At 46.7% G+C, this 16,577-nt stretch overlaps 1 protein-coding gene across 3 annotated transcripts in view; it reads left to right on the forward strand.

Moving 5' to 3' along the window:
- Window positions 1–6,840: 6,840 nt before the first annotated feature.
- GHR (growth hormone receptor) overlaps window positions 6,841–16,577 on the forward strand; it is a 137,938-nt gene continuing 128,201 nt past the window's right edge. Inside the window, exon 1 of one of the 3 annotated variants that reach the window (XM_082783429.1) lies at window positions 6,841–6,978. The gene's annotated coding sequence lies outside the window, so the exon portion shown is untranslated. Of the gene's footprint in view, window positions 6,979–6,998; window positions 7,261–13,150; window positions 13,170–16,577 lie in introns of those variants that run through there. The other 2 variants (XM_082783428.1, XM_082783433.1) reach the window with 2 other exon arrangements.

A 16,577-nucleotide genomic window follows, 5' to 3' on the forward strand; every position in this document is an offset into this window, starting at 1 on the left:
CAATGTAGGCGCATAGATGTAGGAAGTGGTCTCAGGCTCTGGATTCCAGTTTTGCATATGTGCCTGGTTCACAACATTCAGTAAGCAATGAAAAGGATAAGGATGGGATTCAGGCACCTGCAGTAGACATTTTGGGTTATTTTAGGTACCATAGAGTATCTCAGAGACACAGAGGGTGGTAGAAGATACGAGATAGTACCTCAGACTCAACAGATCAGATCCCCTTTAGCACTTTGGTGAACACCTGTCTTGGGCGATCAAGGTAAGCAGGTCCCAGAGTGATATGCCTAGAGCCCCTGCACATTGAAGTAGGTTGTGTAGTTAGATCCAAAATGCATTTTGTTCACCAAAGCTGAGATAGCCATCCCTGAACAAAAAGGTGTCTCTGGACACCCACTGTATTCAGGAGCATAACCGTCAGCATGTTTGTGATTTAGACATTATTTCTCTTAAAAATAATTAATGTTTGTCATTGTTCACTTGCAGCAATTCTTCTGGCTAATGCACAGATAGGGCACAGGATAGGCTGCTTAGTGCTGAAAGTGAGCTAGGACACCAGGTGTGAAATTCCTTGCCTTCCAAAAAGGGCTGTGATTATACTGGCTGAAGCAAAACCTTCACTTCTACTCTCCTCCATCTCCCTTCTTCACAAACAAAAGCAAAATACTTACATCGTCACTTTTCTTTTCACAGAGTACCAGAAAGTCAATATATTCATTACAGAGTCTGCTAGGTCTCCAGTTTATATTAGCTGTAGATAATGGCATGATAGGTGCCTTAGAAACAGCAGAAAGAGAGAGCAAGAGACTGCATGCTGCAGCAGGGTGTTCCTTCATTTTCCTTTCTCACTTCGCCTGTGCCTTTCTCTCTTGCATGCATGTTCATATTGATTCCTTGGAGGTCAGGTTTTTTTGTTTGTTTGTTTGTTTTTTAAGAAAATTCTCTTTCCACAGATATTTGTTGGCTATGTAATTATTCTGTTTTAATGCAAAGTACTCGGGGGAGCTTTGCTCTGTAGCTTTAACGGAAGTAACCCAGACAACCCACAACCTAAAATTTTCCACATATCCAGAGGCTGAGAGCAGAGCTGCTATTAAACATTGTTTTTATTTTTGCATACAGCTAGCACTGTGCTTTTGGTACCGCTCTTGGTACAAGTCTGATCATGGCTGGGATATGCCTCTTATTAGTGTGGTTTCCTTTTTGTGGTAAGCGGTAGTGTGCCGTAACAAAACTTCTTCTGCAATTCCATTTATGATGTAGGTTTATATTAAAAGTATGCTTCTCTTATTTCAGTTACTCTTATATCTTGGATTCATAGAGAACATGAAGACAGTGAAGTAAGGAGAGGAGGCCCTAACCTACCTACTGAACAGAAATTTGACTTGCCCCTATCCTGTGAACAGGAAGCTCCATGGAACACACAATGTGTGCTTAAGAGATTGATTTACTCCATACTGAGATTATCAGTTAAGTTTCACACAGCATCAGTAGTCTTTTTTTTTTTTTTCTTTTTTTTTTTTCTCTGAAGTTAATATATAATGGGTGGTTGGGTAAACAAACATTTAGGTGAACCAGTCTCTATCTCACTCTACGATACTAACCTGTTCCTCTTATGTGCCCCATTTTTCCCATACCATCCAAATAAGATCAGTGGAAATTAAGTGGAGAAAGATGTTATATTACCGAAAAAAAATACAGATCCATAGTCCTTGTGCCTGGAGGCCAGTAACAGTGGCGTCTCACAGGATCTCTGGTACCTTTCCTGTTTAATATCTATGTCAATGACCTGGAGGAGGTAATGTGCGCTCTCATCAAGCCTGCAGATAACACCTAAATGGAGAGGCCAGTCCATGTGCTCAAGTGCAGGGCTGTCTTCCAGCTGCAGGACCTAGACAGGCTGGAGGAATGGCCTGATGGGAACCAGGTGAAATTCTGCCTGGACAAATGCAAAAATGCTGCCTGGGAAGAAGGAAGCCCACACAGTGGTAGAAGCTGAGGACTGACTGCATTGGGAGCAGTCCTGCTGAAAGGGACCTGGTGGACTTGATGGTCCGTCCAAGTGTCCCAGCAGCTGCTGTGGCAGCAGTTAAGACCAACAGCACCATAAGCTGTGAGAAGGTGAGCACAGCCAGAAAGAAATGATTATCCCCCTTCATTTGGCACCCATGAGAAGACATCACAAGAACTGCATACAGCTTTGCCACCCATCCATACAAGAGAGACATTGTCAAAATAAAGTGAGCCTAGCAGAGAGCCACCAGGATGCCAAGGGGCTGGGGCAACCACCTTGCAAGGGTAGCCTGATGGATGGGGCTGCTTCAACCTGAAGAAGCAACGGTTTTGGGGGCACCTCAAAGCCGCTCACCCCTACCTCAGTGAGCAGGTCACTGAGAAGATGGAGCCGGGCTCTTCACAGCTATGCAAGGCAGCAGGACAAGAGATGGTGGGCATAAGTTGATATGGAAAAGTTCAGACTGGAGGGAAAAGGAAAAGGTGAGGGCAGAGCAGCAGTGGAACAGGTTGCCCCAAGATGTTGAGCACGGTCCATCCTTGGAAACTCAACTGGGTAAAGCCCAGAGCAACCAGGTCTGACCTCTACACTGACCCTGCCTTGGGCGGAGGTGTGACAGGGGACCTCCTGAGATCCTCCAAGATCTTCTTTGCTGTCAGAGCAAAGAAGATAGATAAAAACACAGACTCAAGCTGCGGGTAAGAATGTGGAATATGAACAATGTCTGTATTTAATTTCAGCCTCCTGCAGTTTTTCATGCAGTTGTGAAAAAATAAAAACTGTTTTTCTCATTAATATAAGTAGTTCCTCACTCAAGAGAAACACATTCATAGTCACTTAAACTGCATGCAGAATGGAATTTAGAACTATTCACACAAGTCCTCAGAGCCTCTCAGCAAGCAGAGAAATATCAATTAAGAGTGCGTTTTGCAATAGCCTATTGGCAAAATGCCCAGCAGCAAAAAAGTCACTATTTCCTTCCAGGATAAACTACCCCAGCTAAAGAAACCCCTTTTTCTAGCATAGACCCATCATGTGGAGCCCGTTACACTGATCTAGAAATGTATTAATGAAGCTTTTGCTATCCATAGGATGTTATCTTAAACCAAGCAGCCAGAGTTTGACCAGTGTAACTCCACCTGTGACAGACTTTAATGACATAGCTACTCTTACACTGTACAAGCACAGACTTAAGCCAGCACTTAAAATTGGCGTTCACAGCTAGTCTTGCAGAACTACTGCCAATCTTCATCTGGGAAGCACTAGGAGTACTGGCTGTAGTCACTTCAAAGTGAAGGAACCACTTCCAGATGAATAACTATGAGCTGAGTTGTTAGAATCCCATTTAACATCCTGTTGATAAACATTGCATTATACACTAGCATAAGTAGAAAGCACAACCAGATTCAATCATTTTTTTTTTTTTTTTCTGCTGTGCCTGGTTCCATAGCATCATGTTCAGAATGGAGATGACATTCAACACTACTCTTTGGAAAGGACTGAAGTGGACACTGAGTGTATAGAGAAGAGAATACTTATGTTACCTGACGTTGGTACTGTTAGATGTTTTGCAGAAAATCAAAATGTCAGAATAAATGGTCAACATTCAGGTATCTTTTATCAAGTGTATGCTAGTCAGACTTAATTTTCCAGGCTTTCTAAGGGATTTGGAGAGCATCTGGATGAGTGATAATACACCATAAATGAAGGGGGGGAAAAAACAGTGATATTCATAGGCATATGTGAAATTATATGTAATTAAAGAGGCACATGTTTCCTAATGGATATATAAAGAACATTATCAAATCCTACATTGTTGCAGAGCTAAACTTAAGATTTGTGCTCTGTAAGGTACATGTTCTGAAACTAATTTCTGGTAATGATTAAATACAACCACAAACTAGCAGAACAGAGTATTTGAATCACAGAATCCCCCTAAATCCTTCACTGAAACTGAGTATAAAAGTTATTAAAAAATAATTAAACTATCATTGGACTTTTTTCAATAAGATCACTGACCATGCATTATACTACTTTGTTTTACTGAAGCAATGAAGAAAATTCAAGATGTTTATCCTACAGACATGTAATACACACACCATTGTGCTTTTGCAGCTTCAGGACTAGCTGTAGACACTGTAGAGACTTGAAGCTTAATTTACAGGCAAAGTCTTAATTATTTAAAAAAATAAATAAATTAAAAAAAAAAAAAAGTAAAATTCTCTTGTCTTCCATCTTTATCTAATTTATTTCACAAATGTTCAAACCTCTCCTACCTGTGTACTGATGACCTCCAACCCTGCAAAGCCCCTTTGCTACCACAAGCCAGGACCCCAAACCAGCACTTACCTACACTTATGTGTCTCCTGACCTCCCAGTCCTACCCACAGCCCAACAAGCCCACTGACTGAAAATTACTTAGGCTGCTTTTGCCTAAATCTGGTCTGGCTGGCAGTGAACTGTGTTTGACGTAAATCCCTGTGAAACTAAACCACTTGCCACATGAAGCATTAAAAAACATTATCTAGTACAAAGTAACTGCAGGAAGGCATAAATCAGTAATATACAAGTCTACTGACTTATAATTATCTATGCTTATTTGTACATACAAGGAGAGAGCAGTAAAGTAGTTTCCCTGGATCGTCTGTCTGCTGTTTTAGATATTTGACTATCACTGCTACTGGGCTGACATAGTTTGCAATAATCTGAGATATGTTCTCATTATGGTACAGGAATGTTGTGCTAAACACCATAAACATCTCTAGAGCTGGAATACAACTCTGCCTTTTCTAACAGAGTGCTCCAAACCACAAAACTACAGGGGCAGGATCAGGTTTGTGATTGCAGTTTCTAACCCCATGAGTTACTAATTATGCTCTCCCATAGCTCCAGCAGCAGGAAATAAGAATGAAAGGCCTCTGGAACAACCACGGGCTTGGCAGCACAGGCATCTCCTGGGAGATGCTGATGCGAATCCCCTAACCAGTGGTAAGAGTTGAAACTGTGTCCATTGCATGTGTGTTAATGGACGAGCTATTCTATCAGTTGACACTCTCAAGAAAATACAGAGTTCTGTTTCCATGATTTTTGAAGTGAGGGAAAGGCAGGAGATGTCTCTGATGTAGGAATAAGGAAGATGTGTCTTCATGCCCTGAAAGCACTTAGTTTGAAGCCTCTGTGAGACTTCTGGCAGTTATTGACATACTAGATTTCAATTTCCTTAAGCCCATCCACAATCAATGAGGTCACGCCTCACTGCCCATTCTGCCCCATTTGTGTATTTTTGCCCTCTCATTTGGTCTGGTACTTATATGAGTGAACAGAGAGACAGCCTGAAGGGAGAGCCTGCCTGATCATTTATCACAGAATCATAGAATCATTAAGGTTGGAATAGACCTCCCAGATGGTCTGGTCCAACCATCCCCCTACCACCAATGTCACCCACTGAACCATGTTCCTAAGCACCACGTCCAACCTTTCCTTAAACACCCCCAGGGACGGTGACACCACCACCTCCTTGGGCAACCTATTTTGATGCCTGACTGCTCTTTCTGAGAATAAACATCTCCTCATTTCCAACCTGAACCTCCCCTGGTGCAGCTTGAGACCATTCCCTCTAGTCCTATCACTAGTTATCTGTGAGAAGAGGCTGACCCCCAGCTCCCCACACCTTCCTTTCAGGTAGCTGTAGAGAGCAATAATGTCTCCCCTGAGCCTCCTCTTCCCCAGACTAAACAACCCCAGTCCCCTCAGCCGTTCCTCACAGGAGTTGTGCTCCAGACCCTTCATCAGCTTCGTTGCCCTTCTCTGGACACATTCCAGGGCCTCAACGTCCTTCTTGTAGTGAGGGGCCCAAAACTGAACACAGTACTTGAGGTGTAACCTCACCAGAGCTGAGTACAGGGGGACAATCACCTCCCTGGTCCTGCTGGCTGCACTATTCCTGATCCAAGCCAGGGTGACATTGGCTTTCTTGGCCACCTGGACACTTCTCATTTGCAGCTCATATTTTAAGATGCACTAGATTCCCAAAGCCAAGCAGTACCACACACATGAGCACCGGTGCAAGAATAAGGGCAGTGCTGACTCGGGCAGCGTGGGCTGCCAGGAGCAGCACCACACCTGGCACCTGTAACCCCACAACTTCCATGTGGAGACACAAGTGTTCGTGTACAACACACCACAGCAGGGAACAAGGGTGAGCTACGATGTCCCTACAGCTCCCATCCTGTGCCGCATGATGGGTGCTGGAGGGCACTGCAGCACCCCTGAGGGGTGCACTGAGGGATTTTCCGCCTTCCTTCATATGTTGGATGTTAGGAAGAGCTTCTTTACTGAAAGTGTTGTTAGGCATTGGAACGGGCTGCCCAGGGAAGTGGTGGAGTCACCATCCCTGAAGGTCTTTAAAAGACTTTTAGATGTAGAGCTTAGTGATATGGTTTAGTGGAGGACTTGTTAGTGTTAGGTCAGAGGTTGGACTCGATGATCTCGAGGTCTCTTCCAACCTAGAAACTCTGTGATTCTGTGATTCCTCAGCCCAAACCCGGGAGACGGCCGGGTTCAGACCGCGGGGCAGCCTGAGGTGGCTGTGGGCAGTGCTGGTGGCGGCGGTGGCAGCGGTGAGGGTCCCCGTCCACCCTCCCGCCGTGCCCTCCGCCAGGACGCGCTGCAGTGCGCCGCCTCCTCCCCTAGACGGAGCCGCACGGCCCCGCTCCTCGCCTGGCCTGGCCTCGCCTCACCGCCCCGGCGGCCATCGCCGCTGCCGGGGCCCCGCCGCCGGCCCCTCCCCACGGCCATGCCCCCCCCTCCTGCCGCCGGACCCGCTCCCTCGCCCCGTCCCCCCCGCTGCTGACGGCGGGCTGCCGCGGCCATGGCAGGGGGAGGGCGACGAGGAGCAGGAGGAGGAGGAGGAGAAGGAGGAGGAAGAAGCCGCTGAGTGCAGGCGGAGGGGGGGGTGCAGCAAAGTGAGTCCTGGCCCGGCGGCGGTGAGGGGCGGCCCCGCTCTGCCCGCCCGCCCTCCGGGGAGGTGGAGGGGGGAAGGAGGAGGGCGGCGGCGCTCGGCGCGGCGGCTCCGCTCCCTGCCCGCGAGTCGGCACCGGCCCGGCCGAGGCAGCGCCGTGCCCGCCGGCGCCGCCGTGCCCCGGTGGGGCCGATGGCGCCCGAGGCGGGGCGGGCGGCGGCCGAGGCGGCGGAGGCGGCGGCGGCAGCGGCAGCGGGGCGAGCCGGGGGAAGTTTGTGAGCGGCCGGTGAGTAGCGAGCGGGCAGGGGGCTGCCCCGGGGGGGGGGCTGCTCCCCGCGGGGAGCGGGCAGCGCCAATTTGCCTCCCCTCCACCCCCCCAAAAAAAAAAAAAAAAAAAAGAAAAAGACCGGCAGCGACCCAAACCCAACTTTTTTCCGCCCGGTTATGCGTGTCGGTGTGTGTGGTCCTCGGGGAGAGAACCGGGGGGGATGTTGATAAAAGCAGGCGTAAACACGCGGTGCAGAAAGGTGCTGGAGGGGGGGGCAGTAGGAGATGTTTTATGCTTTCGGATGCAGCAGGAGCGAGGGTGAAGCAGCTAAAAAAGAACTGCCGCCCGAACCGCATCCCGGGCTGTAAGTCCCGTGCACCTCTCAGCGAGCGTTTGGGCAGGAAAAACTGAAATCGCCCCCCCCCGGAGGAGCAGGTAATGCAGAATCACCCCTGAAACGAGGGCTCCCGGGGGCAGCACAGGCTGGGCTGCTCGCACCGGTGCTGAAAGTGCCGGGCAGGGAGCGGTGCGAAGGGGTTTGGGTGAGTTTAATGCCGTGCGCGTTTGGGGGCTGCTGTTCGCCACGCCGAGGTTGCAGAGGGCTGCCAGTGAGATGTTTTGTGGTTCCCAGCGATAAAAACGAGTGTTACTGAAAAGTTTTTCGGGCAGCTTGAAGTGTTCAAGCAGGAATGCAGCGCCTTGCATCGCCGCTGCATCGCAGCCGGGCAGCGCCGGAGTTGCTGCTCGCTTGTTAATTCAGGACGTGAGCGTGTTTTAATAATTACGAGGGATTTACAGACGAGATGGTTTGCATGGCTTCTCCCAGGAGTCATTTTGAAAATTGCCCGTGAGTGGTACTTTAATTACATTCACGAAGACAACTGCTGAAACTTACTGTAACGCACGCAGAAGTCCCGGATACCTCACGGCTGGATATTCTGGAGCCAAATTCTCGCCGTACGGTCGGTCCCGCTTTGTTTCCGTGCCTGCGATCCGTCGTGCTGTCTCCCGGTGCCGGTACGCTCACGCTGCACCGAGCAGCACCGTGCAGCCCTATAAACCCGGGGGCCCCGCAGCCACCATTGCCTGCAGCACCCTGCACCCAGCGAGTGCACTGGGTGCACGGAGCTGGGCTCTGCCCGTCCTTGCTGGCTGAACGGGAGTGTGGCACTGCGGGTGAACTCCCGCGCCCGATCCCAGCAGGGAAGGCTGAAAGAAATCTTTGCTGGAAATTCACTTATTTCTGGGTTGGTACCTCTGTGTTCCATGGTCTGTATCGGTCCCTTTAGCCCCTATCACTTACAGGGCTTTTTTTCCCTTGACTGTACGTGTGTTTCTGTTCTTGTATATACATTAAAGATAGGCCTTACTTCGCTAAAAGAAAGATGCCTTTTGCTTCAGAAATCGTGTGTTTTGTTTTGTTTTGTTTTTTAATCAAACTGAGCATTGACTTTGCACTGCTAAAGGGAGCATCGAGATGAATAAATGTAATATTTTGTATCTTATTTGAAATACTAGACTCTCATGGACAAAATAGAGGCTGGGAATACTTGTCACTAAGCACAATAATAAAATAAAAACTATATAAAATAAAATAATTAAAAAAAAATAGTTTATCAAACACAATAGCACCTGCACTCAAGCCAGGTGAAGCAACTTCCATCTTAAGATAGGTGTCAGAACAATTTCAAAGCTTTGCAAATAAATAAAAATATTAGTAACAAAAAGAGGGGATAAAGTGGTTGGGGAAAGGCAAGGCAAGGATAACAGCAGCGCAGTAACAAGTCCACACAGGAGTCCCTGAACAACGGTTTTGCTAAAGGGTCAGGTTCCTCTTAACTAAAAGGATCTTGCTGATTTTTTCATCACCTATTGATTTAATGGAAGGATGAATCTTTGGCCCAGCAGAGTTGGGGTGGTAATTGCAGGAAGAGGGCAGCGTGAGGAAAGCAGGCAGAGAGCAGGCACCACAATAGTGGTGAAGGCAAAAGGCTGACGCAACGAGATACCAGCTTGGCAGGAAAAGATTTATGTCAGGGCTTGAAGGAACACTTTGTGCTCCAATTGTAATCACAAGGGAAATCTTTCTTTACTGTATACAAATCCCAAGTTAAGTTCTTGATGTGAGGTGGTTGTTTATTTTACACATCATTTCAATTCATGAGAGGTGTAGCAAGCGTCGTTTTACCAGAGCTGGTTCTCAGTGTAGGAGATGTGCATTTTACTAGTAAATTATAAAGGCTGTTTCCAGACAGAGGCAGATGTTTTCCATATCATATATGCTGCAGATTATGAAATCAAAATACATCTAAGCATGATATTTTATTGAATGTCTATTTAGAAAGCAGGTTTTTGTTGGAAAAGGTAGTCATCACCAGAAACTTTGGGCTTTTCTTAACAAGCTAACACAGACTTCAGAAACACTCTGCAGTAGCAGGGTGTTTTGCAGTAGGGGTGGACTTGGTGTTTTACCTGAACAAGGTAATGTTGCTCACTGCAGTGTGCTCTGCAGCACAGCCTTCTGTCCTGCTGCATGGAAGAAGTAGTGGTGATGTTTTGTGGAAGGGAACCGCAGTGTGTGAACGTGGTGATAAGGGCGAAGGAGAGGGAACGGGACTGTATGGAAAGCTCTGGAGATGTGGTGGAGACAACAAACTCTGCGTGGGGAGTGTGGATGGGAAGAGGTGGAGCTCCGCTAAATTTTGGAGAAAATCTAAACCTCTCTGCATTGAGAGAATAAGCACAGTGCTCGTTGCTCTGGTGTGGAGGGAGTTATGCTCTTCTGTCTCACCTCCTCTGTAGTCATTTGGAGAAATGCACCGTGTTAGGGTATGATAGTGCTGGACCTGCTAAGCCTGTGGATCAAGCACTGAGCACTGTGTAGAGTACACAGTGTGAGAAGTCAAACTTAGAGTGTGTGAAGATGCTTCACCAGCTTTACACTCATTAAGGAGAAAGATTTCTGTCTGTGATTGCTTAATAAGCTTATGCTTTTAATCCCAGAACAAAGATGATATATAAATATGAATAATCAATTCCTTTTGGATACCATTTAAACATTGGATAATAACAGGGAGATAATTAACATTTAGAAGTCGAAAAGCTGTTTGAATACTAAAAGTCCATTGCAGTCTTCAAACTCAGTTTGTAAGTAGTCAGTCCAAACATAAAGTAATATTTCAGATGCTCCACAGGGTAATTTTGTGCAATACAGGTTTGTCAGCAGCTAACACATAACTCTGTGGGTTAGTTGGAAAGAGCTGGTTTATTAATAACAGCTCGGTCTCCTCGCCATCATGTTGCATCATTCAAGTGTTTAAATTGAGCTTGAAGTTTGCCTCCTTCAGGAGAAAATGAGATTGGTAAAACACGGCCCTTCAGTAGGAGAAAAAACATATTCTGACCTGTTGTCAGGAGTTGATCAAGCACAGCACTAAGGGTTGATTTGCTTGTACCCAGGTTTTTCTGGCTTTGCAGCCCTGTGCAGCCTGATGCATGCACTCAGTACCGCAGCTTTTACAGTGGCAGCAGCAGTTCAGGTGTGATGAGCCTACAATTTGGGGAGGACAGAAGTACTTTTACCTGTTTTTTCCCAGGTAGAAACGTTGAACAGCTGTTTCCAGTCTTGGAAATCCACTGCATCTGTGAAATAGTGTTTTTGTTTAGATCCACGTGGGCTGGCTCTATATGTCCGTATGTCTTCAGGATGGATGCATTGTTGGCAAGCTGTAAATAGAAATCGTAGGTGCATTGATCACTTCTGTGAACAGATGCCTAGGTACTCCAGGGTGCAACAGTTTTGTGTTTTGTTCTGTGCATAGCTCATCTCTACAACCTTATTGATACACCTGAACAACTCCTTTTGTGTCTATTGGAGTGTGGGGAGTGGATGGAGATGGTCTGACTGTAGAGTTTGTGGGCTGTAAGAAACACAGGGAAAGAACCAACGCGTTTTGTTTGAGCTGTCTCAATTATATGAGTGTGCTTGTCAGTTTTTGCTTCACTTCACAAACTGCGTGCCTAATTGGAATTCCTAGCTGTTCCCTAATGTTCAGGTAGCAGCCAGATTTCTGCTATATTTCATAGTTGTTTTTTTGTTTCCTGCCTTTTTCATTCACATATAGGAGTTTGTCAGTGTTACCTTGAGAAGGAATTGGTGCAGTGGGCTTTCCTTTACTGCGTGACTGCAAATATTGTTTGAATTTGGTACTGAATGCATATTAAATTGTGTTTGCTCACGAACAATGCTATGAACCTCCTTTATCACTTGTAATTATTTTGAGTGATGTCTAGTATATTGTGTTCATCCAGAAGAGCTCAAACTGTTTGGTGTTTTGACTGTTCAAGAGATTGCTTGTCACTTCACGTAACGCTGCAAAAAGGGAATGAAGGAGTGTAAAAATCTGAGATTCCTTCTAGATTATGGTTCTTGTCCCTCGCTTTGGACAAGTTGAAGGTGCCTGAATGTGATGACATGTGGGGCCAAGCTTCATCTGTTTTGCCTGTAGGATGGAAGGTCTGGCATAGTGATTGAGAGGAGGAGAGCAATTAGAAGTGATGAGCTGGCGTATCTTTGCACATGATTACTGAGAGTAGTCGTAGGAAGAAGATATCAATATCTTAGTTAGAGCAAAACGTACGTCTGGGGAATGCTAGGGAACTTGTACTTACCAAAAAATAAAATAAAATCAAGAAAACTACGGCTTTTGAACTCACTTGATGATCTTGAGGCCTCTTCCAACCTAGAAATTCTGTGATTCTGTGATTCTGTGACTGCGACAGTGTGAACTCAAGCACAGAGCAGCTCTAAGGGCTAAGCCAAATGTTAAGTAAACAGCACAGAGCACAGCATGGTCAGGACTGCGAGGCTCTGCACGCCCATCTGCACCTCCGGGCAGATCAAGCCTTCTCAGCTGTGCTTTCGCTGAGGTTTCAGCCTTCCTGGTTGATTTTCTGTGTTAGTAGGGCACTTTGTAGCTCCATGCTTGCTTCAGTGAGTGGAGCCACTATAAGGAACGATTCGCAGCGCGCTTTGGGAAATCCTGCCTTTTATTCCCAAATTCCTGTGCAGAGCTTCTTGGCTCATCAACACCTCTAACCGAACCACAGGCAGCCAAAACTTCTCAGGCTTTTCTTGCGCTTGTTCCAGACGGCGCTAATCTGCTCGTCCAGCACGCCTCAGCGAACTCTTCGCACCCGCGGCTGCAACGCTCCTGCAGCAGGATGGGAGAGGGATTGTGAGAGGCGGCATCCTGCGCTTGTGTCCGTGTCCGGCCTCTGGAGAGCGGCTGTGAGTCTCAGGGCTCGTTCGAGCTGGGTGGTGGTGGCACTGCTCAGCAGGCGCCTGTTATGTGATACGGTCCCTGCCAGCTCTCTGTAAGCAGGCCAGCTCTGCGGGTGCAGGACAGCTTGTACTGCGCGGGGGAACCGTAGCCTGGGACAGGGAGAAATGTCCCCACAGCCTGCCGGAGAGGAGGGCTATTTTTGTGGGCACATGTGATGAGCTCCGGTATCTTCCAGCACCAAGGTGCGTTCAGCGCGGGTGGCCATATCAGTTCAGAAGCCATTTCAGAAAAAGCACTCGCTTCCCTAGAAGCAGCCTGCACCTCCCTACTGCTGGTTTCTAGTGAAGTATTTTGCTTGAATAGCTACTTTACTTGACATAATAGGTAGCTTTAAGAGAATGGATTTCTTTGATTGCGCAGGGTTCAGGCGCGCTTTTTTCAGTGACATGTAATTTCTCCACCACGAGGCGTGCACAAGTGTGCTAACTGCAGAGGATACTGTCCGATCGCTCTTAAGGCTTCGGCTGACCACAGGCACAGCAGCTGGTGGCATCAAGGGAAGTGGCATTTACCTGCTTGAGTCCAAGTGGTGCGAGCAACCTGCCTAACTTGCATCGGAGCAACAGGGACTGCAGCATTTGCGTGAGGAATCTTTATACACCATTGATTTTTTCAGGCTTGTTGTGTGTATCTGTAGATCACATCTGTCATGTGTGGACGTGCAAGGGAAATAAGCCATACATTGTGCACTCATGTTTTTGATACAGCTTGTGACATAGGTGAATGCATATAATGCCAGGATGGGAAAAGCGATGCTGTTTACTGTTGTGCCTGTGCATTTGTTTTAGCCTATTCTATATATTTTTTTCACAATTATAAATAAGCTAATGTTTTACTAGAGTAACAAAATAGATTGTGAAAATGATTGCAGGACCCATTTCTTCTCTTCTACTACTGTATACCGAGGACTTTCTCTTTAAGAACCCAAGGGAGTTCTTTATGGATCCAGTAAAAATAAAAAGTACATCTATCAGAAGGAAATAAAGTATGATTTAGGAAGAAAGTCTCTCCTCGTGACTTTCATGCTGTGCATTAATTGTTCACTTTAACGTTGAACAACAGAACAAAAACCTTCATACAGAAGCAGTTGTACTGTTTTGTATGCTGAGGTATGAATTTCAGATGTAATTCAGTTTTCGAAGAATTCTGTGCTATTGCTTGAATGTTATTTCAGGCCTAAGGTAGCTGTGTGCCTCGTTAACAACGGAAGATCGTAGAGCTGAAGAGGGAAGAAGTTTTCCACAACGGATGAGCATGTCCTAAAGGTGTTTCAGTTTGCTAAATCATGCAGAGAAGGAAAGGCAGTTATAGTATGAAGGATCAAAAGCCAGGTGCTGAATATAGATTGTGGATAATTTGTGAAATAAAGGGGAATATGAGTAAGTAGAAAAAACAGGACATGAAAGCCTGGGGTGTTGGTAGATGGTACTGGAAGTACTGAAGTTATATACTCTGAACTCCTGTTGTACTACCTTAAGGTGAAGGCTAAACAGCACAGGACCAATAATTAGAAAGCCATGTTTAAGACTAAATGTAACGATTTGTTTAAGGGTGTTTGAGATGGCTTGAAACACACCAAAAAAAAAAAAAAAAAAGAAAAAACAACAAACAAAACACCCCAAGGTGATTTAAAAACTTGATTGTAACTTGAATGACATCCAGAAGTATATTTTCTTACTGATTCTTGTTTTTTCTTACTGAAAAGACTGTGACACTTTCCTGGTAGATCTGTGGTAAGAGTAGAAATGTTTGTTTTGCCAGAGGCTTGCACTGTTGTGCTTTCCAAATGGAAAGCATATTGGTTGCAGTGTTGTGCAGGAGCCTGTCAATGCAGCATCTTGTAACCAAACACAGGGAATGGAACAATGGTATTTATGCATCAAACAACTGATGTCTTTCACCAACTCATTTTATATGTGAGCAGTTGGTACACACAGTTTGTTCATATTGCAGCTTTCATTTCATTTCCTGATACTGAAGCGTGAAGAAACTGAAGATGACAATAAACATGAATGACTGCCACCATTTGTTCTTAAGGCTGAACCAGGTTTCTCTTACCAGTTAGTTATTACTTCAAAGATTTTTTAAAACTGAATTTAAAAGGTTCTTGCCAAGGTAACAGATCTGACACAAGGCTATGATGTGGTAATACTGTCCATATGAAGCAGAAGTGTACCCTTACTGGCAAAAAAATCATCATCCCTCCCAGCAATCAGGTCTCAAACACATGAATGGACCAGGTGTCTTGAAAATTAGTCTGAGATGTACATGCGTTCCCATTCATGCAGCCTTGGCTGTGGCTTCTGGGTCGACCAGCTGCCTGTTCCTCTTGCTTTTTGCTTGCTCCGTTAGGAGTGGCCAGGCTCCTGGGCCCCTGGAGCCACAGACCAAAGCCTGAGACTGAGAGCTGAATATGCTATGTCACATAAATTGTTAATTAATTTTGAAACCTTAAACACTTTTAACAGGGGTGTGAACTCTTTTATACCACAGCATATTTAAACATACTTCATATTGTCAATTTTCATGGGCACCATAGGTTCAAAGGCTGTATAGAATCAGAGAAAGGTTTGGGTTGGAAGGGACCTTAAAGACTACCTAATTCTGACCCCCTGCCATGGGCAGGGACACCTCCCACCAGACCAGGTTGCCCAAAGCCCCATCCAGCCTGGCCTTGAGCACCTCCAGGGGTGGGGCATCCACAGCTTCTCTGGGCAGCCTGTTCCAGTGCCTCACCACCTTCACTGTGAAGATTTTCTTCCTAATATCTGATCTAAATCTCCCCTCTTTCAGTTTAAAACCGTTACCCCTTATCCTGTCACTACACTCCCTGACAGAGTCCTTCCGCAGCTTTCCTGTAGGCCCCCTTTAGCTTTTGGAAGGCTGAAATGAGGTCTGCCCAGAGCCGCCTTTTCAGGCTGAACAACCCCAGATCTCTCAGCCTGTCTTCATCAGAGAAGTGCTCCAGCCCTCTGATCATCCTTGTGGCGCTCCTCTGGACCCACCATGTCCTTCTTGTGCTGGGGGCCCCAGCCCAGGACGCAGCACTCCAGGTGGGGACTCACCAGGGCAGAGCAGAGGGGCACAATCCCTTCCCTCCACCTGCTGCCCACCCCTCTGTTGGTGCAGCCCAGGACGCAGTTGGCCTTCTGGGCTGCAGGCACACACTGCTGGCTCGTGTTGAGCTTTTTGTCCACCACAGCCCCCAAGTCCTTCTCTGCAGGGCTGCTCTCACTGGGTTCTTCTCCCAGTCTGTGCTCATGTCTGGTATTGCCCCGACCCAGGTGCAGCACCTTGCACTTGGACTTGTTGAACCTCATCAGGTTCACACGGGCCCACTTCTCCAGCTTGTCCAGGTCCCTCTGGATGGCATCCCTTCCTTCTGTTGTATCGACTGCACCACTCAGCTTTGTGTCATCTGCAAACTTGCTGAGCATGAACTCGATCCCACTGTCTATGTCATTGATAAAGACACTAAACAGCACCTGTCCCAGAAGAGACCCCTGAGGGACACCACTTGTTACCAGCCTCCACCTGCACATAGAACCACTGACCTCTGCTCTCTGGGTGTGGCCTTCAAGCCAATTCCTTATCCACTGAATGGTCCACCCAACTGGGTGCAGCCAGTTTTACACAATCATGGAATGCCTTAGGTTGGAAGAGACTTTAAAGACCACCTAGTTGCAACCCCCTGCCATGGGCAGGGACACCTCCCACCAGACCAGGTTGCCCAAAGCCCCATCCAGCCTGGCCTTGTGCATTTCCAGGGATGGGGCATCCACAGCTTCTCTGGGCAACATGTGCAAGTTTCACCCTTGTGTAGTCTACCATGATGGAAGTCATTAGACCTATTGAGTATTCTGTGGAAAAACTACTATGAGTTGGCCAGAGAGGGGAGGAAGTACTGCATTCAAACTTTGCGCTGTCAGTGTCAATATTGACTGTGAGGAAGAGGGCAGATTATTTACAGAGGCTTCCACAGCTGGTTTT

The sequence above is a fragment of the Aythya marila genome (genome assembly GCF_965140915.1).
Source record: "Aythya marila genome assembly, chromosome: Z".
NCBI lineage: Eukaryota > Metazoa > Chordata > Aves > Anseriformes > Anatidae > Aythya > Aythya marila.